This window comes from Triturus cristatus, chromosome 6 (assembly GCF_964204655.1).
Source record: "Triturus cristatus chromosome 6, aTriCri1.1, whole genome shotgun sequence".
Classification (NCBI taxonomy): Eukaryota; Metazoa; Chordata; class Amphibia; order Caudata; family Salamandridae; genus Triturus; species Triturus cristatus.
In genome coordinates, this window is record NC_140589.1 from 1,333,828,155 (window position 1) to 1,333,849,828 (window position 21,674).

General features: G+C 41.2%; 1 protein-coding gene across 2 annotated transcripts in view; it reads right to left on the bottom strand.

Annotated features, from left to right (window-relative positions):
- The window catches only part of CHRM3 (cholinergic receptor muscarinic 3), a 2,422,098-nt gene that overhangs the window by 1,135,252 nt on the left and 1,265,172 nt on the right, over positions 1–21,674 (bottom strand). For both annotated transcript variants that reach the window (XM_085612342.1, XM_085612343.1), the window contains one exon: positions 1,631–1,787. The gene's annotated coding sequence lies outside the window, so the exon portion shown is untranslated. The remainder of the gene's footprint in view (positions 1–1,630; positions 1,788–21,674) is intronic.

Sequence of the window (21,674 nt, forward strand, 5' to 3'; positions counted from 1 at the left end):
GACCAGTATCTCATGCAGGATATTCTGCATCTGTTCAACTCAGTGGTGCTAAATTGATGGTGAAGTCCTGCAGCATGGTCAAACAAAATGGACAAGTTTCATGACTTAAAGCAAACTTTTTTCGCTGTCATTGTGGGAAAACAAATTAGAAAGGAGAGAGAGCACAACTGCTGTGTAGGAAACCCCTCACCCACCTACCTAGTAGGTGGCATGCTTCATCATCGGGGCCCAACTGGATTGTCTAGCACAATCCAGTTGTGCTACAACGCCTGAGATACAGCGGAGCAGGGTTATGAGCAGTGAGTGAAGTGCTATGTGCAGTGATATAAGAGTTAAAAAAGTCTCAGGGAAATGCCCTTTTGAAAAAACTTTAATTTTAAGGGTCCCAGGACTAATGTAAAAAGAGAGAAGGGGATAGCATTAGGAATGTTATTTTCCTGGTATCCCTGGAAACTAAGGTCAACTAGTTTCAGCCTTCGTTATATTTCTAGAGGCTTTCGTCAGGACCAATTGAAATAGAAGAAAAATAAATTTAGGTGAATGGCCGTAAAAATTACATGTAGGCCAAGTGTAATTATCAGCACACACCCTAAAGTGTGCTGTGAGTGTAGTGATGATATACTCACAGTAACTTCGTTCGAGGTTACATGAGTAGAACAAGCGGAACCGAGCGCCGTCCTAGGTACTTCGGACCTGTTCTCCCTTCAAACTGCAAGCGGAGATTCACACGGCGTTCTAACTCCAGAGGATTCACAACCTCTCTACTCATGTAACCTCGAACGAAGTTACTGTGAGTATATCATCACTACACTCACAGCACACTTTAGGGTGTGTGCTGATAATTACACTTGGCCTACATGTAATTTTTACGGCCATTCACCTAAATTTATTTTTCTTCTATTTCAATTGGTCCTGACGAAAGCCTCTAGAAATATAACGAAGGCTGAAACTAGTTGACCTTAGTTTCCAGGGATACCAGGAAAATAACATTCCTAATGCTATCCCCTTCTCTCTTTTTACATTAGTCCTGGGACCCTTAAAATTAAAGTTTTTTCAAAAGGGCATTTCCCTGAGACTTTTTTAACTCTTATATCACTGCACATAGCACTTCACTCACTGCTCATAACCCTGCTCCGCTGTATCTCAGGCGTTGTAGCACAACTGGATTGTGCTAGACAATCCAGTTGGGCCCCGATGATGAAGCATGCCACCTACTAGGTAGGTGGGTGAGGGGTTTCCTACACAGCAGTTGTGCTCTCTCTCCTTTCTAATTTGTTTTCCCACAATGACAGCGAAAAAAGTTTGCTTTAAGTCATGAAACTTGTCCATTTTGTTTGACCATATTGCTCTGGGGAAGAGGACAAGTCTTGCTTTTCCTCGCTCTCTTGTTGTTCTTAGAAGTCCTGCAGCAGACACATCCTACACATAGTAAGTTACAAAGGCACTTAATAGGATCAAACACCTCATATTCCCAAGCAGAATGACTCCCACCAGATCAGTATTCCTTGGGTGGATGAAAAATCCCAAAACTATCCAAAAAGGATGATAAGACCACATACATGACAGACATAACATAAGATACGATCAATTAATCAGTACATGATTCTACCTATTCACAAAGTGCACCTACCGCAAAGTAGTTCAGAATGAAGGATGGCCTGTACAGAAAAGTGCATTTTATTTTGAAGATTTTTGAAGTAGGGTTCCTTACTTTCCAAAGTAAGATACTCTACATCGCGGTTTCCAACGGAGGCCCAAGAGGGACTTTGCAATGCTTGATTCTTGTGCTGTAAGAAATAAGAAAAATATATGTAAGAAAAATGTACATAGAATGAATCTAAATAAAACTCATGTACATGGTCAGTAGTTAACGTGAAACTCTGGTATTGCTATGGGGCTTCGATGCCTCTTCCACCCTCCTTAGAGTGTATGTAGATGTATAAATTCAAAATGAGGTGGAAACCACACCCGCCAGTGTTTGGCGAATATCCTGCATCCACCAAACTTTAAATAATCTTCATAGGCATGAAGATGATGCAGATACCTCTAGTGCTCCATGTGAATCCATACATGGTTAAGAAGCAATGACTGGTCACTGATAATGATGGTATAATTTCAGCTTTCTCTTAACATGCAGATTGCATTATCCCGTGTGATACCCTCTATGTATGATGAAGATCAAAAGATGCCTGCCAGATCCCTGTTCTATGCTGTGATTCTATGAACCAGGACCCACTTAGATGCCATTGCAGAGCTGTTGTATTTGTATGTGGACTCTTGTCATATTTGTGTTATACATCTCCAGGGTATTTGCTGTAGGTGCCAGATAAGTGTAAGTTAATGGTATATAGTCCTCTGTAAACAGAAAATATAAACAGCTTTTTCATTAATACCGAGAAAGAATTGACTTGTTCTTCATTGGAGCAATGTATTTCAGGTGATTAGGATGAGGTAATTCATATTTATTTATTGATTTAAGCGCACAGGTTCATCACCTAGAAGCCTCTCGGTGTCAAGTACAATCAACCAAGACACTGGAAAGACTGAATAGCCCCAGCACAATTATTTGGTGCTTCTAACCCTTAAAGCTCCATCAACGATTGATCCTATAATTCATGCTATTAAAAAGTATGTGAATAAGTCTAGGTTTTGACATTCACCGATATCAAGACAACAACAAACACAGTCTTAATGTGTCACGGACATGTCTCAAATGTATACCTTCTAACCTACTAGAGTCCATTTCATGTTACACCCCCACCAATTTCGGTGGTGTTACACTCTGATTGCCAACTTGGAGGTGGGTTTACTCTTGACCTTGACAGGTGTAAATCTTTTCCAGAGGGGGTACACAGAGAAAAGGTTTGTGAATGCAAATAACAAGTTTGTAAGTGTGCACACATTCTCCATGGCAACCCAGCCCAGAACTTCTACCCCAATTTAATCGAAAGCAGATTTATTACTCATATTACACCTTACTGGATTAATACACTGTGCGAATAACAGGGATTTGAACTCCTCCTAAATCATTTCATTTGTATATGTGAGCTGAATTTAAGTGTGCAAATGGCTTTGTGAATCAGGCCCAATATCCACTGTTTATTTCCAGATATTTTTGGAGAAAAACTAAATCACTCATCCGCCTGACTGGCTCTCCTCTTGATGCTATACATTTTGATGTGATGTCATCTGTATCTTTGGCTCCTTTATGGTTCCAGCCTTTTGCTGTTGGGGGGAGTCAGACATGGTGATCAGGTTAGGACAATCACATGAAGTCTTCGGAAACTGACTTTCCTATATGACCAGGCAGCTTTGGAAAAAAGATATCCGGAGGTCGAAAACAAGTGTTTTCGCTGTCAGGCCAACGGAGAGAAGGGGTGGTACCATATTTTCTTTACCTGTCCACGGTTAGTGCCCTTTTGGGAGGCAACTTTTGCTGACATAGAGTTGGCAATGGGGAAGAGAGTTCAGCCCGAGGTCGAGGCTGCTCTGTTCGGATTATGTAGGGATAGAATTATGCTAACTAAGGCTGAAGACATTTTCTTATTTATCTCTTGTACTGTAGCCCGTTCTTTAATTCTTCAGATTTGGAAATCTAGTGATGTTCCCTCTCATTTGAAGTGGTTTAGTAAAATGAAAAGGACACGGAATTTTGAAGAAGCATATGCAAAACGGGTGGGAGCCACTAAAATTTTCAAGAATTAGGAGTTTTTTAGTAATTTAGAAAAACGAAAGGAGGGAAATTAACACTCGATATTGATGATAAAGCCGTAGCAGTTATTGTGTTTAGGAGCACTAGCGCTTTTTTGCTGTTGCACTTTAGAAGCACTAGCACTTTTTTCTACCATTGCACTTTAGAAGCATTAGCACTTTTTCATTACTGTTGTACTTTATTGCATGTTTTTGCACATTGTCATTTTTATGAAATCATTGTAGATGCTATTAGCTGCTACAGTCATATTTTTTTTAAATCTTGTCATGAAATGAAGAAGTTATTGTATTAATGGTTTCAATAATTATATATATATTTTTTAATGTATATTATGTACTCAATGCTCTGATCAATAAACAAAACAAAAAAGAGTCTTCGGAAACTGCCATTGGAGGCCAGAATCCAATTAAAAGTGCCCCGAGTTGCAAACTAGTTCACACCTTCAGCATTGTCTATTAATTCCGCTGAAAAGGTAAAAATCTTTGAGTAATCAAAGGGGCTTAGAAGCAAAAATGTTGCCTAAAGCTTGAATCACCTTGAATCCATTAATAAAGCTAACATTGAGGTAATTGCTTTCGAGTTCAGAAATAGTAATACAGGTCGAGAACTTCGCCATTGATAGTTTAAATTGTTACGGGTATTTTTAATAATTGTCATGTATTTATTTAAGCTTGTATGCATTAGAGCTTCTACACGTTTTATAACATATTTCATTCAGTGCTGAAGTGCTTATACTTCTCCGCATTAAAAAAAGACGGGAAAATAAAGAAATGAGCACCGGAATGCGTTGTACTTATTTTCCTGGCGAGTGTTTACACTGTGTAGGATTATAGGAAAATTTTCATGTGCGGTTCTCTCTCACATTCCACTTCACTCTTAAGCACAGCTACAGAAGTGTGGTCCACTACTTATCACACATGACAACAAAACACTCCCCACAGTGGCCATGCTCACAACAAGGCTCGGATGAAATTTCATTTATGGTGATGTAATCATTCGTAATTTTGCTACCTAAAATGCTTGAGATGATTCCATTGTGCCACTTCCTGTAATTGAGATTTTCTTCAGACAAAAACACTACATTGGCGAGCATGGGAGGAATATGAACAAACCAGGGGGATATGTACACGGAAATGCCAGAATACAGAGCCGTGCTAAATTTGGCAACCCCGCCGTCCAACATTTTCAAAACGTCGGGATGCGCTATATTTACAAAAATACCGTGCACCCCTGTGTTTCCCCTAGCACTGGAGCAAAAAAAGCTACTTAGCTCCAGCACAGTCACCCTGACGCCATGTTGCAAAGGTGCCTGTGCTGCAGGGGCGATTGTTTGATTGATTGATTGTTTATGTGCAGGAAGTTATCCCTTCCTGCACATAAACAATCAATATTGGAAATTTGCTCTTTCTATGTGCGCTGAAGAATTAGTAATTTCTCCTCGTATGCCATTCTAAGACCAGGTATTACCTGGCTTTAGTTTTTGGCGCTGCCCTAGCCTTGTAAATCTGGGGCAGCGTCATAAAGCAGTGGGTGTTGCAGTGGAACGCCCAAAGCAACACCCATTGCATGCCCCTTTGCTGCAACGGACTGCGGCGGAAAGAGGCATATTTACAATATGGTGTTAAACCATGTTAAGTGGCTACCTTGTAAATATGGGGAATGGTGCAACGCCATTGTAGCGTCAAAAGAAAGTGACACTCCGGTGGTGAAAGGGGGTTGTAAATACGCCCCCAAGTATGAGCAGCTATAGTTCCCATCATATGTGTTTTGCACTATTTTTTTAACATGAAATGCACACCGATGCCAGCAACGGAAATGAGAATACATTATGCACAAAAAAGAAATCAAATCAAGATCCATTTCTAAACCAACTTAACAATTTGTGAAAGTGGTTAGTACATTTCAAAAGGTTTTCAGCAGTTTCCAAACCTTTGATTTAGGGAATGTGAGGGCTTGCAACTGTTAAAAACTATTAGTACATCTGGTTCACAACAGGTAGGGGAGGTATGTTGTTTTTTTTGGTTGGGGCAATAATATCAATGTTTGGATTATTGTCTACTACAATATCATGATATTTATTGTGATTTTTTGTAATGCTATAAATGTAATGTTTACGGATACATTTTTAACTAAATATCTTTTAATATGAGTTATTGCCTTTTGTGTGATATGTTTATTTTTTAAAATATATTTGTAAATACATTATTTTTGTAAATGTTTAGAATAATTTTTTTACTTACATTTTAAATCAGTTTAAACATGTTAAGGTTTATTTTTTGAGATATGTAACTACCATATTTTTATGGTATGGGTTGAGTGGTTTATTGAATGATGGGCCAGGTAGGTTTTGTTTTGGAGAGGTTCAAATGTAGTCATTTTATTTGTTGTTATAAATGTTATAAAGTTTTTTAAAAAAATGGGGTACATTTATTTTGATTCATATTTTTGTTTGGAGTGTTTCATTGTCACAGTTGAACTACTGTATAATTATTTGTGTCAAAACAAATTCTATTTATTTTAATTTATATATTAAATGTTTTATAGTTTAAAACATTGGGTTTTCTTTTTATTCTCAAGTTATTGCTTTAATATCATTTTTATTTTAATAACTGATATTTTAAAAAAAATATTGTGTCTGGTTTTATAGTTATTTTGAATGTTTACATTTTATAATTGAAAAAAATAAATTGTTTACAATAATATATTTGGTACAATACTTATTCTGAAGTTTAGTTTGTGCTTTATTTATTTTACTAGGTAATATATTTACTGTGCTTGTTGTTCAAATGAAAAAGGAAATGAATGATATGTGATCCATAAATATTAAGCAATGCTTTTATTAAATATTTTTTTTTTAAATCACCACTCCCACACTTTCACAAAATTAAAATAATATATACTGCACTAGTGAAATGCATATCCCTTCCAAAATGCATACTCTTTCCCCAATATTTGTTGCACTGTGATTAGTAAAGAAAATCTCATTAAAAGGATTAATGCACCTTTCCCAAAGTTGGGGTTAAACTAATAAATCTTATCTCTTTTAATTCATGCACCTTTTCCAATTATCATTGTAGTGGAGTTAGAATAATAAACCTAATCTCTTTCATTTGTGCACCTTTCCCAATGTTTGCTGGATTGGGGATGGATTAGTAAATCTCTCTGAGCCCCTCTGTTTCCCCAATTTCCCCAATGTTTGTTGGAATGGATTGAGAATAGTAAATTTCACCCTCTTTATTTATACACATTTCCTAATTTTAGCTCGATTGGAGTTAAAATCACATATTTCACTCTCTTGATTTATGCACTTTGCTCCAATGTTTGTGGGACAGTGGTTAGAACGGTAAATCTAACCCTTTTTTTAATGCAGTTTTTCCAACTATACCCAGGTTATGCATTTTCGTCATTGTTTTGAGGCCTGGAGTTAAAATAGTTAATTTAACCCCTTTATGTTAAAGCCATATCCCCAATGTTTGCTAGTCTAGGGTTGGAATAGTAAAATGTAACCCCCACCTTATCCAGTTATATTATTGTAAAAAACAAAGCATATATAAGCAAACTGGATGTTTGCACCTTTAGGTACCATGTTTTGAAGATTTTCTGTAATAGTTAGATTCTTAAGGGTGCTTATTTTTACTATGAATAGATTTTAAAAGTTTGATAAATAATGCTTTATTATTTAAATTGTTTAAAATGCTTAAATAAATACTAAATATGATTATATTGAAGTTGATTGTATTATGTATAAAGTAAAGTAGTATAATGAGGGATTGTTATAACATTATATTTATGTATGTTTAGTAAAAACAAAATTGATGTAATATTTATATTGTAAGGTAAAATAAACTTGTGTTAAACATTCTATGTCCCTATCTTTAATACAAATTATTTCCACAAAACATTATTGAGTGGTACTTTACCTGAGAATATTTTTTGGCAGCCTACGCAGCAACCCCACACACATACCTACTCCCTGCTGACGAGAGGCAACTACCTCGAAACACGTGTCCAGGGATGGCTAACGCGACACTCACTTTCATTTAAAACTTTTGGCATAGGCGTACCCGCCGACGCTACTTCATGGACCACAATTCTTTGGGGCAACACGCTGATTGGACTAGCAGAGTGCGGCCAATCGGATTTTTGTTTATATTCAGGCTTCCTTGAGCCGGTGGGGCTGACGAGCCCATGGCTACGCACCTGCGCGCCTTGAGTGGTACTTTACCTGAGAATATTTTTTGGCAGCCTACGCAGCAACCCCACACACATACCTACTCCCTGCTGACGAGAGGCAACTACCTCGAAACACGTGTCCAGGGATGGCTAACGCGACACTCACTTTCATTTTAAACTTTTGGCATAGGCGTACCCGCCGACGTTACTTCATGGACCACAATTCTTCGGGGCAACACGCTGATAGGACTAGCAGAGTGCGGCCAATCGGATTTTTGTTTATATTCAGGCTCCCTTGAGCCGGTGGGGCTGACGAGCCCATGGCTACGCACCTGCGTGCCTTGAGTGGTACTTTACCTGAGAATATTTTTTGGCAGCCTACGCAGCAACCCCACACACATACCTACTCCCTGCTGACGAGAGGCAACTACCTCGAAACACGTGTCCAGGGATGGCTAACGTGACACTCACTTTCATTTTAAACTTTTGGCATAGGCGTACCCGCCGACGCTACTTCATGGACCACAATTCTTTGGGGCAACACGCTGATAGGACTAGCAGAGTGCGGCCAATCGGATTATTATTTAAATTATGCAATTATTTTTTATATATATTTAAATTACAAATATAATTATATTTTTAAGCTTGTTTAGATGTTTTAAATATTATATAGATACTTTAAAATGGAATTACATTTGTTTTAAGTTTAGATTAGTGTGTATATTTTCACAGTATTGACTCAATATTTTTTACACTATGGTGCCAATTCACAAAAGCAGTCATGAGTACGAAAGTAGTACTACAACATCACTCATTTACATGCTAACACATGCTTTTGTAAATTAGTCCCAAATGACCAATTCCATGTAAATAATAGTGCAAAGAGAGCACAGCCTTTTTTTGTACTAACTGCTAAAATAGCTTTTATGAATAGGAGCCACTAGTGGGTGGTGAATGTTTGAGTACTCTAAGTGGCCTCTCTGTCGGGTTCTGTTCAGCATTCATGTTCTAGTGTGTCAAATCAACCTCACAAGTGGCAAATTTTTGTAATCAACATTTAGTACGACTATATATTTTATCAAATAATACTTAGGCCAATATGTTCTGGTAACATAACCCCAGTAATTTGTTATTACCAAACCCATATGGAAAATAAACTTTTGTGTACCATGGCTTAGTGGTCTGAGTTAGACAGGAAGAAGCAAATATGTGATCATTCTTACAACTGAGTGGTGTAGGTGCTGGTAACTACACTGCTTGGTAGATGAAATGCTCTTTTGGTATGGAACATTTTGATGGACTTGTCTGCTCATTTGTTCTTAACTTTAGGTATCCCTCAATTCATGATGCAACAATGAATTGAATTTCTTGAACCTCAAGACTGTGAGATTTTACTATGGTTTGTGGTCATATGATGTTCATCTGTATCTGGTGCCTAAGCTAAAGTACTTGACCAAAGATAGTTTGGCATTAATGAAGATATAGGGCTGTGTGGGGTGTATTTTTGTATATTACCTAAATGCACTTCAGTAAAGGTTTGGATTGCAGTAGATGCGATGAATCATAGTTTATTCACTATATAGAAGTGCTAAACAACATGGGGAAAACAGAGTGTTTGTAACACCACATGCATAGTGAAGTCAGTGCTACGGTGGCAAAGTGTGAATCTCAATTGGTTATTTTTTACAGAGTACTTGCTTGAACCTGTTTCACTAAAATATCCGTAATGACAAAACTTTGAGCAGCAATCAAGCAGGGCCAACCAGACTACTTCTATCATGCACTAAATTGGCTCAGTATGGCTATGAGTATTGCTTTACTGCCCTTGAGGTGCTTGTAGTGTTATCAGGAGTGCTCAGACATAGCATGTGTATGACTTTATCAAAGGACTTGTTGGAGTTAAACTCGTACTTGATGTGATCGAGGAACAAATTTGATTAAAGTGAAAATGATTGCGCCTTTTTCGTGCATTATATATATAGTTTCTGCATGATCAGCACTAGCAAGGGAAAGCAATTTGAAAGCAAATCTAAGTAATCTATCGGATTGAAACTTAGAGGCATATTCACAACTCTGCTTCACTATGATCCTTGTTGGTCTACCTTGTACCAATACACCAATGTCTTTCCGCATTTTAACTCTTGTTCTTCCAGTGGCAGTGTTATGGAAAGATCCCTGGGAGAGCAACAGGCATGTGCGCCAGCTTTGTGTGCCCCCGGTGCACTTTGGTATTACAGAAAGGGCCGCAGACGCTTGTACAGCCTTTTATGTAATAAAGATAGTGCTGGCACACATACAGTGCCAGTGCTATCACCAGAGGGTGTTCCCTCATTTGCATGGGGCGTAATCCCCTGATGGCAGCCCTCTGGATGGGGGAAAATTAGCCCTCTGGACACCCCAGATATCCACTTGAAGGCCAGCACAGTCACTCACTTCACCCGCCTGAAAGGGGATCTCTCGCCCCTCTTAAAAGTGCAGGTGGGTTGCCGCTTGCACAATGAAACCCGGAGTGGTTGTTTTAAAGCTGCTCTGTTTTTCACTTAAATGTACTTCCCCAGGGCAGCTTGACTTAGGGCTGCCATGGGGTCAGAGCATTCAATGTAATAAGGTGCACTTTCTCTGTTTGCGCCGGGCGCACTGTTTTAAGGTGCACCGTGGCACAAACAGGGAAAGCGTGCCCTATGTGTAATAGGGCCCCAGGTCTGTCCAACCATTACCTCTGTGGTGCAGTTTATGGCATTCTGCAAGAAAACAGCTTCACCAACTGACCATTCAACCATCTTGAGCATCTCCTGAATGCTCTGTTACAGCATTGTTTTATATCCTTGAGTATTAGAATCAGTCCTCCTAACTACACCTGCACTGAATATTGCTGACATACAAGCAGCAAAAAAGAGTCAAACAATGCAGTGCTGTGAAAACTTCACTTCTGCAATGCTTTTAATCCATTGAGACCACTATCGAACTTGCTGGCTATAAGAAATTGGGCTATTAGTTGAGAGGGGTGAGATAAGCAGTCCGTGTCAGGGTGAACTACAAAAGTCACTAATTAAACATCTGCTTAACCCTCTGGTAGCTTGGCACAAAGTAGTCAGTCAGAAAAATAGAGTAGATTTTAATAAATAAAATGACACCAAATTGACAAAAAGTAGAACTAGTAATAAACATTTTTAAAGTTTTGATTAGAAATAGCACCAGAAAGCACGAAGCGCCAATGGCAGTTATCTAGTCATGCTGGACCAGGTCGAAGTCAAATGTTAAGGCCAAGTGCAGGGGAGCAGAGGTCGGTTAAAGAGACCAGGTTCAACCCAGTAGAAGGTTTACCTTCTAACTTAGTTCCGGTTGACAGCTCAGGAAGGGCTCGGTACAATGATGCCAGGCAATCCTGCTCAGGAGAGGAACACCCTTCCCCACACCAAAGGCCCCTTTGTCCCCCTTTACGAAGAGAATCCACATATCACCACAGTAGAGCCATTAACAGTCCTGTGACCCTGGGAACTGGCAGAAAGGCACATTTGGTTTAGGTAGAAAAATGTGGCATTTTCAGAATAGTAATTTAAAACCCAACTTCACCATTAAAGAGGATTTTAATTTACAATTCAAATGAATGGAAGAAGTATTTCTGTAACTGTTCCCAAACTGAAGTTTCCATTTATAAATTGGTATAAGGTAACCCACTAATAGTCTAAGGCAGAGCAAGCCTTGCTGCAGTGAAACACAACTTTGGTTTTTTTTCACTCCTAGAACATGTAAAACGTAAGTATATATGTCTTATTTTTAAATACCATGCACCGTACCCTATGAGCTATTAGTGTATACCTTAGGACTGCCTTATAAGTATTAAGAAGGAAGGTTTAGGCCTGGCAAAAGATTTCTTTTGCCAGGTCGAAATGGAAGTTAAAAACAGTACTGCAGGTTGCAGCAGCAGACCTGAGACATGTTTAACAGTGCCACGTCTGTGGGTGTCACAATGAGTGTTGTAGCCCACTAGTAGCAGTTAATTTATAGGCATAGGGTACAGGTAGTACCATTAACTAGGGACTTATAAGTAAATTAAATGTGTGAATTGGGTGTATACCAATTTTGCTAAGTTTGGAAGGGGGAGCAGAAGTACTTTACCACTGGTTAGCAGCAGTAAAGTGTGCAGAGTCCCAATAAGTAGCGGCTCGTGGAGGGAGTGCCACGAGGTGGGGGGGTAGTAAACTCCGGCTCATGGCTGACAGGAGTAATGTAAGTAAAAAAATAAACAAAACAAATTTAATTGCGCGCGCTGAAATGCAAAATGCGTTTCAGCACGCAATGAAATTTGTTTTATTTATTTACTTACATTACTCCCGTCGGCCGTGAGCCGGAATTTACTACCCCCCACCCTGCCCCTCCACCCTGCGGCACTCCCTCCACGAGCCGCTACTGGTCCCAATGCCAATAAAAAGGGTTCACCAGATATAGGATAATGAGGGCAAAAATCTGCAGTAATACATTGCAAATGATGGCCAGTTCCAACAATGGCCACCTGGTCAATTTCAGTATTGGTCCTACTGCCAAGGACCTGGTTATATCTATGCACATCATGGGCTCCTCTGTCTTATATTTGGAATCAGACTGGGCCTTATTTAGATCTTGGCAGACGGAATACTCTGTTACAAACATGAAGGATATCCCGTCTGCCAATCTACGATCTCCAAAGGATATAATTGGATCTTAATACGGCGGACTGGATATCCGTCACGTTTGTGATGGAGAATTCACTACCGCCAACATCTAAATCAGACCCTCTGTTGTTATTTCTACAGCCATTGACCTGGAAGAGTCCTAAGTTAATGTTATTGCATCTGAAATGAGACATAATGATAGTTCTTAAATTGGAAAATTATTCTGTTACTTGTGTCTCCCGGTAGTCTGCTGTTAAGACTCTGGAACACAGGAATGCTTCTGCCCTTTAGTTTTGGAATTGATATTGCATCATGTATACAAATTATCATCACTGTGCTTCACTGGTATTCTACAACGCCTAACCAAAGGAAATGATGGACGGAGTGTTGAACATTGCAAGCACTCACCCCCAGTCAACTGATCTGGGTTTAATCCATCACGTTCTTTAGCCCAGTCTGCCACCCCAGTTCAGACATGGCCATATGCAAATCAGTCTGACCCTGTTCCTCATGGGAACATCCAGCCCGAACTGCCAAGCAATGTCTTCCCTGGACCGGAAACAAGCTTCCTAGGACCGGTTTCTGGCATTTGACTGGGGGTGAGTGCTTGCAATGTTCAACACTCCGTCCATCATTTCCTTTGGTTTTTGCTTTGTTCGCCATAAGTTGGTAGGGTATGCTCAGACGTGAGTCCCTTGCTCACTTTGCCACTGGATTCAAGCAAGCCTGGCTGAAGACGGCTGAAATGCCAGAAACCGGTCCTAGGAAGCTTGTTTCCGGTCCAGGGAAGACATGGCTTGGCAGTTCGGGCTGGACTGTTCCCATGAGGCACAGGGTCAGACTGATTTGCATATGGCCATGTCTGAACTGGGGTGGCAGAGTGGGCTAAAGAACGGTGATGGATTAAACCCAGATCAGTTGACTGGGGGTGAGTGCTTGCAATGTTCAACACTCCGTCCATCATTTCCTTTGGTTTTTGCATTCTACAACGCCTAACATCCCCAAAAAGTTATTACAAGAAATTTCCCAACACACTGTGTAATTATCTTCATAAAATACCAATTTACCAATGATCTATGTGTGAAGGCTTGATAATACTGTACAAGTTCTGAAGCCTATCACATTAAATGCTTAAAAGCTTACGTAGACAATGACAACTTTAATTCAGTGACTCTATTTACTACATACCCAATGATGCTACCGGTTTACATTACTATTTTGTTCATCCTTTTTCTGACAATAATGTTAACTATATGAATAGCGGAATATTTGGACGCCGCGTCTGAGGAAGCAACCTTCTCTAAGGAATGGGAACCAGATCCTATGAATACCAACTCCTCAAGTTGTCCGTATGATCATCATTAGGGAGATCATGGGCTATTTAGTAAAAGAGTTGCTATTTTCTTTAATGGCGAGAAATCTAAAAATCTTAACAAAGGAGAGAAAACCACCACTTCAGAAGTGTCTGTTGGTTTTTGTGCTGGGCCCATCCCTATCTTTCATCCGGTACATCCACCTGGACCAGTTGAGCTCCCTAAAGATACGATGGGAACTCTATCGAACTAAGACCGTGAAGGAAGAAAAGCTTAACATTTACTGCAAACGGGGACAGGGTCTAAACACTGTTGTGAAAATGTTGTGGTCATGCCACAACATTTATTTTAACATGTTTAAACATAAAATAAAGATAGATAAGGCTCATACTTTTAAACACAATTTATGCTCTTCCCTTAGAACTAAACTGGGGCATACATTGGCACCCTTTTATTCGTTGTTGACCCCACAAAGATATTTATTGGTACCAATGTCCCTGGTAATGTATGACCAATATGACTAGTACTTATGGTATTACATTTAAAAAAAAATTAAATCACACATTAGTTTTACCTTCCCCACTCTTTACAGTATCATTTGTTTTGGATGTGTCACTTTCTTGGATGCAAGGTATGTATTAGTTGATCTGTGTGTTTTTACTACATTACCATGTACCATATATTTTATTAAAATGTTGTTATGTATATTAAACTAACTTCCTCTGTGCTTGTGTTATTCTATGCCTCCCTTGATTTCTATTTGTGTGTGTTGCAGTACAGAGGTGTGAAATGATTGGTAACCAGCAACCAGATTTAATTTAGGATGCCTTGGTGAATTTAAAAAAATCTGAAATCCATACCATGCGAGTTCAGAACCCTGAGGTGCAAATTTCCAATTGTTTTCTGAATTTAGCCTCATACCTCCTTATACTTAAAAGAAAATTTTCCGTTTCCTTATCTTATAGTAAATCCTTTAACTACAGATGTAGCAGTACCTGTAGGGCCTCAACACATGGCAAAAGGCTTCTCTTTTGTGACTGCACCTACTTTCGATTTTCCCCTATGTTTGCTTACTCATCTGGTGCCATACTACAAATAGGGTACGTGGCGCACTTTTAACTGTTCACTCTATTACACTGAATGCACTATCCTGGTGCAGGTATAAATTTGTCCTTGCATACAGAACAGTGCATTAGTGAAAGGTGGGCATAATGTTTGAAGTCCCTAGTGTGCCTTTTGCTAGAGGAGGAAACCCGGCCTCCAAAAGAAAGGATGACAGACATACTTCTGCATGCAGGTGAATGATTGACTGCACCCACCTGCAGGAGAATGCCTTGGGGTCCTTGGGACACCTCCCATCCTTTCAAGATGCCATGGGGGCCTGTGGGTTATTGTGGACGTGAGGCCCCCTAGATCTCCACAGGGGAAGCAAGTGACGTGGCAGAAGACCCCAGAAGAGCACTAGAAGTGCTGTTTCAGCGACCACATTGCCTGATCCCCCCAGTATGGGATGATAGAGCTGCAGCTGCCATCATAGACATCAGCAAATGAGTTGCTTAAAATAGCTGCAGCAAGGGACATTGCATCAGCAGCGGCGAGACACAAGGCCTGCATTCTTGAGGCATGCTGGGGCCATGCTTCCTAGATGCCAAATGAGCAAGCCTGGATCCCCGATCTCAGCCATACTTCAAGCTGACTCGCAATTCTTGACCAGTAGCCCAGGTATAGAAGAGTTTTCCCATGCCATCTGTGGCCTCTGGCCTGCTACATGTTGACTCCTTTTAGGCAGTACTGAAGAGTGCCCCTTCCTGGTGTTGAGGGCTGTGCTTCACAGGCCAACATTACTGCTCAGTGAGACTGACTGTGGGGGCTACATGGACTGGCTTGCATGGCACATTAAGGCACAGAGGGGACTACTTTTCAAAGACATGGTCTGATGGCCCACAATTGCTTGCACAAACACCCAGCTACCACCTGGCACTCACCAATTAATTCGGTTTGCAGTGAGATCTCCATTAAATGGGCCTCACACACTACAGCATCCTGTTTAACCCCAGTGTCACACTGTTCATGGCAAGATTTGCTGATGGAAACACCATGCCACCAAAGTCAATTATCGGCTGATGTAACAGGCTATCCTCCTGGCTTATGTCTTCCAGTCCTGTTCCCTGTACTGGAAGTGCCTCTGCATGCCAAGGTGAGAGTGCTTCCACGAGGTAGGTTTTATCTGCCGCCGGGGGTAGGAGCTCTGTCATTAAAGCTCTGGAAGGCACCACTTGTAAGGACCAGTTCTCAATGCACTTTTGGTTGGACCAGTCACTAGTCAGCCTCAACCCAAAGAAGACCAACCCAAAAGATTTTGATTCTCAGGCTGGAACCCCTGGAAGACCACTGCATGCATTAACCTTATTCAAGCCTGCCATGCTTCGTTTGGGCTCGCACTCATTCATTGAAACTCCCTGAAATGGCAAACCCTCCCAGCAATTCGATTTCGGTCTTTCGAATGCATGCCAGTGCAAATGTCCACTTCCACTGCCTTCAATATCTGATTGATGGTGATTTACCACCCACCGGGTCTAAACAACACCATCATCGACAAATGCATGGACTTCTTCACTTCGCAACTCATCAGTTCAAAAAACAATATCTTTCTTGGTGACTTCAACATCCACTGGGGAGGCGTGGGCAACGGCGATGTGGACACTTTCACCTCCTTTCTCAATGCCAATAATCTCAAACAATACTCCCATAACCTACACATCTCAAAGGCGCCATTCTGGATCTGATAATATCCAACTCCACCAATCTAAAGACATATTCCATTCTCCCTAACTGGCTTGCATACCAACCCAAGAAAGAGAAAATATGGTTCAGAGACACATCCAACCTTGACACAGAAGTCATGGCCGTCATATCCCCTCCCACCATAATGTCGATCGTCCCTTATATTTACATTATCGAGACCACCGAGAAGTACAACCCCTGCATGGAATCCCATATTGACAAATGTGCACCCATGAAATGCAAATTATCCAGCCCTAATCCCTCCAGGCCTGGTTCTCTAAAGAGCTTTATGAATGAAAAAAGCTGATCACCTGAGTTTGGCTAAGCCCCGCAAAGCAAGAAACTTTATGAAGACCGAATAATCAGTGCCAAATCCTTCTATATCAGATCCCTAGTGAAAGAATACACCGAAGTGTCTGTTCAAGGTCATTGCACAGACTACTAACCCCTCTACCATCTCGGCTCCTAAGTCATCAGTGGCCCGTTGCAACAACTTCATGGATTTCTTTGATAAAACAGTTAGAGACATCCATATCTTGCTGCCTAACAATGGCCCCCTTGAAATGATTGAGACTGTAGCATGCAAGGCACTACAATCATGGTCATCCTTCTCTTCAATTTCCGATCAGGACCTACAATGAACAATCTCCAAAGTAAAACCCTTAAACCACCATCAGGATGCCATCCCAGGTTCTATCAGTCTCTTGTCACACACCTTCTCCCTATATGGACCACCTTGGCGAACTCCTCTCTCAAACACGGCCTTTTCCCAAAATGACTAAAAACGGGTCAAATCCCCCCTGTCTTGAAAAGACCACCTCTTTATCCAGAGGACCTGAACAACTACCGCCTAGTCCACACATTCCCTATTTTAGGCAAAGTCATTGACAGTTGCGTAGCGTCCCAACTAGCCTCACACATTTAAACAACCAAGCTCCTAGCTCTCTCCAATTAGGTTTCTGCAACAGTCATAGCACAGAAACTGCAATCCTCCAAATTGTGGCTAACTCCTTCAGAATCCTCGACTCGGCAAACGCCTGCCTGCTGGTCCTCTTGGATTTATCCCCTGTATTCGACACGGTCAACCTTCTAGACCTTCTTCGTACTCTTGGATTCCACATGGGATGTGGAGGCACTGTCCTCAACTGGTTCTCCTCCTACCTATCTAACCGTTCCCAAATTGTGAAAATGGGGGACTCACTCTCTAGACCAGTCATCATTCACCAAGGTGTCCCTCAGAGTTTGATCCTCTCACCAACTCAAACTCAGCCTAGAGCCTCTATGTCTGAGTCTCAGACACTCTGGGATTTTCTTCCACCTCCATGCTGATGACATTCAAATATGCTTGAATTCTTTTCCTCAGAAGACATCGCCCTGCTTTCAAAGTCTCTATTAAAGATTCAAAACTGGATGTCCAACCACTATTTAAAACTAAACCCAAATAAAACAGAATTTCTTTTGATCTCGCCTCCGAAAGCAAAAATGGCAGTACAAGAATGGACGGCTGATCTTCCTGCCCTGGATGCTTGCCCCGCCATTGTCCACAGTATCAGATACTCATCTCAATCTTCACAGCCACATTGCAGCCATGGCCAACAGCGCACAACTCCAACTTAGGTAGCTTTGGGGCATCAGACAATTGATTACGGAACAAGACCTCAAAACAGTGGTGCAGTCACTCGTTCTCTCTAGACTAGACAATGGAATTGCCCTTCTCTCAGGCATTCCCAAAGTTCACGTAGGCCCAATAAGAGCAACTCTGCATTCTGCAGCACTCTTCGTTTTAGGTCTCAAGAGATTTGACCACATTGACCCAGCAATGCTAACCCTCCTCTGGCTCCCCATTGAAGCATGGGCGCAATTCAAAATTGCTTACATTACTCACAGAGCACTGCACTCCTCCTCACCCTCCTATCTAAATGAGAAACTGACAATTTCCGGAGCAAATAGGGGTTCCAGAAATGCCCACCCCCTATTACTGGAACCCCCCACCTTTAGTCGAGAATGATACATGAACCAGTCTTTCTCTGGAAGTGCCACTAGAATCTGGAACTCCTTGCCTCCCTCCCTCCATCTAACCTCCTGCCTAGTAGCCTTCAAGAAGGACTTCAAGCTCCTCCTTTTTGACAGACATCTTGGTTAAATCACCCTCGACCAGACTTATGTACTCGCTCCACGGCGTTCTGACCTGTCTTCGTTATTTGACCTCACCATCTAAATTGATGCTGCAAATGTATTTTTCCTCTGCCCAATTGCTGTAGCCGTTTCTTGTGGTTACTCCTGCGCACATCCACTGAAGTAATCCTTTGAGTTTAATTACTAGTAATGTAACCAGCTGTAACCCTTACATCCAGCTTGTTGTAAAGTGCTCTGATGCCCTTGGGCGATGTCCACACTATTTAAAATTGCAAAAATAAATATATAAATACAATTATGTACTACCTCTATGGAGTGCACAGTCAGTGCATCTGATGAAGGCCTCTTTGCCCCTGCATCAGTGCCTATAGAGGGTCTATGGTGCATGCTCAAAGGCAAAGAATTTGCCCATTGACGTCGCTCTGGCTCACATTTAGTGCCAAAACAATCTGTATTACAGAAGGAACAGTGCAAGCATTTGTGATCTGTTTTGTAATACCAAAGTGTCCCACAGGAACAAACAGTGGGAAAAGACATTCATTAAGGACAGCAGCCAGGCTAGGAATGGGAACAATATCCTGCCTAGGTTACATCAGTTGCATTGGGTCTCCAAAATGTCCAGAATCTAATTAAAACTGTAAGGGGCATATTTATGAGCCTCTTTTTGTTGCTCTTGCACTACACAACACGGCGTAAGAGCAACACAAGTTAAAAATGAGATTTATGAAGCCACAAGGCCCTGAGTGGATCATAAATCTCGAGTAATGCAACACAGCGCAAATCGCTGTGTTGCATTACTATGCACCAGGGATGAGTTTTCATGGGCATTGCATTTAGTTCGTGTTACCACGCAACATCCATGCATTTTGCAACATTCCTAGACTGTCAACAAAGGGTATGCAGTTCCTTATGGTGAAGAGAGAGAGAGAGAGAATACAACAACAGTCTTAAACTGGGGAGTCTACTTGGGGGGTTAAATTCCTAGGGAACAAGAGCCATCACACACCCAGATGCATGTCATGCCTTATCATAGGTCGTGCTTCTCGTCGGGCCGTGCGCTGCAATAACCGATGAGCTCCCACAAAGGAGCTCATTAATCTGACATCTTTGGTTCGAATGCCATATGTGAGATGTGTGGGTGTAGGGATACTCATGTAGATTGGTGTGGAGAAATGTGTGTATGTGAAAAAGCGTGTATTAAAACAGACTAAGTAGTCCTCAAAGGGAATTTAATGAGCAAGTTTACTTGTCTAATTAAAAACATGGTAGCTATCAAGTGAGACAATGACCTATGCTAGCTCAAAGGATCAACATGTTTCTTTCCGTTTTGTAAGTCACTAATGATCTGTTGGCAATTCGTCAGGACTGATAATTTCTAATCTACACTGTCGTTGGAATCGAGGTTGTGTGATCCCAAAGATTTTCCAAACACAAATTACCTATATTGGTACAAAGAGATGTCTTCAAGTCATGTTTACTGAAACAAAACCTGTAAAAAACATTAGAATCATAAGTCAAGCCACCTGCATAGCACAAGTAGCCAGAAACATATTCTCATCTTGGTGCGGCATTCGTCACACTGCCCAACATGCCACTATCCATGTAAGTTAATTTGCACTGTGAATAATAAACCACATATAGAACAAATAACTAACAGGTAATCAAAAACACATAGATTTCAGACACTGTGTCTCAAAGAGTAAACTCGTCCATTTTTGGGTAGCAGTAATACCTCCTCAAATTAGTAGCAGAGTTAACATGGACTTAGCGTGCTAGAATACCAAAATAAGGGAAAGTATTGCTAGGAACACCTCAGATTCGAGGAATAGGAGTGGACTCTGTAGCAGGAACCTGCAAAGCAAACCACATAGTGGTACTTATAGCATCGTAGTGCAGATTCCACAAGACGACCTACCTGATCTCTGCTGCCTCGGAAGTGGAGCAGCGAGTGGAAGGATCACCTTAAGTACTATTGCCCGGTTAGTAATAACTTTCAAGTGGACGTTGCCATCAAACATGGTGAAACTAGACTGTGTCTGTTATCTATGGTATGCAAAAGCAGGCACCATCTTGAAGGGGAGGAAGCCGCTCTGGTGCTGATGTGGATCCTAATAGTAAGTGGCGAAGGATGGTAATGATCTTGTTCTAAGGTCCTAACCTCTGAGAACCCCCAGGAAAGACTTGGGTGCTAGCCCGAAGGTTAAGTCCAGTTGTTTGAGGTAGGCGCATGCACATTAGCATGCCTTACCGCCATCCAAAAGTAAAGTGGCCATGGAGGTCCCTAATTTGGAACAGGTGATGCTGGGGGTTCGGGTATATTCATAGGCGTCATCTTGGAAGGAGTCAATCTGACGGGTTACAGGAACAAAGACATGGCTGCTATCTTAAACTGAGTCAATTCAACTAGGATAGCAAAGAGTGCTTGCTGTTACACAACACAGACACGGCTGTATTATAAATGGGCTTGACATTAGTGTATATATGTCTCAATGAACATACAGGGCACCAGGTGATAAAATGTGGAATGACCTAAATGTGTCTCTGAAGTACATGCCCCGGGTAACAGCTGGTTAGTCTGCCGCAGGACCAGGTGGATGTAAAAAGATGATATGAAGTATAATAGTGGTAAAAGGTTGCATTTCACTCTCTAAGTGCCAAATTGGTAGTATCGGCTAATACCATATTGGGCAAACCACTGGGTACCTAGAAGTGTAAATCTTTACACAAAGATGTAGACGGGGGGCGTGGCCTAAGGCGTCAAGATGGCGGTCGCACTCTAAGAGTGCTCCGGACCCCCTCCGTCATCTATCTTTCACCCGCCCGTTCCCAGCTGTCATCGGACCCTTTCAGCCATCAGCAGAGGTCCCCCGATCCTTCAGTTGTGCTCCGATCCCGTTTCTTCAG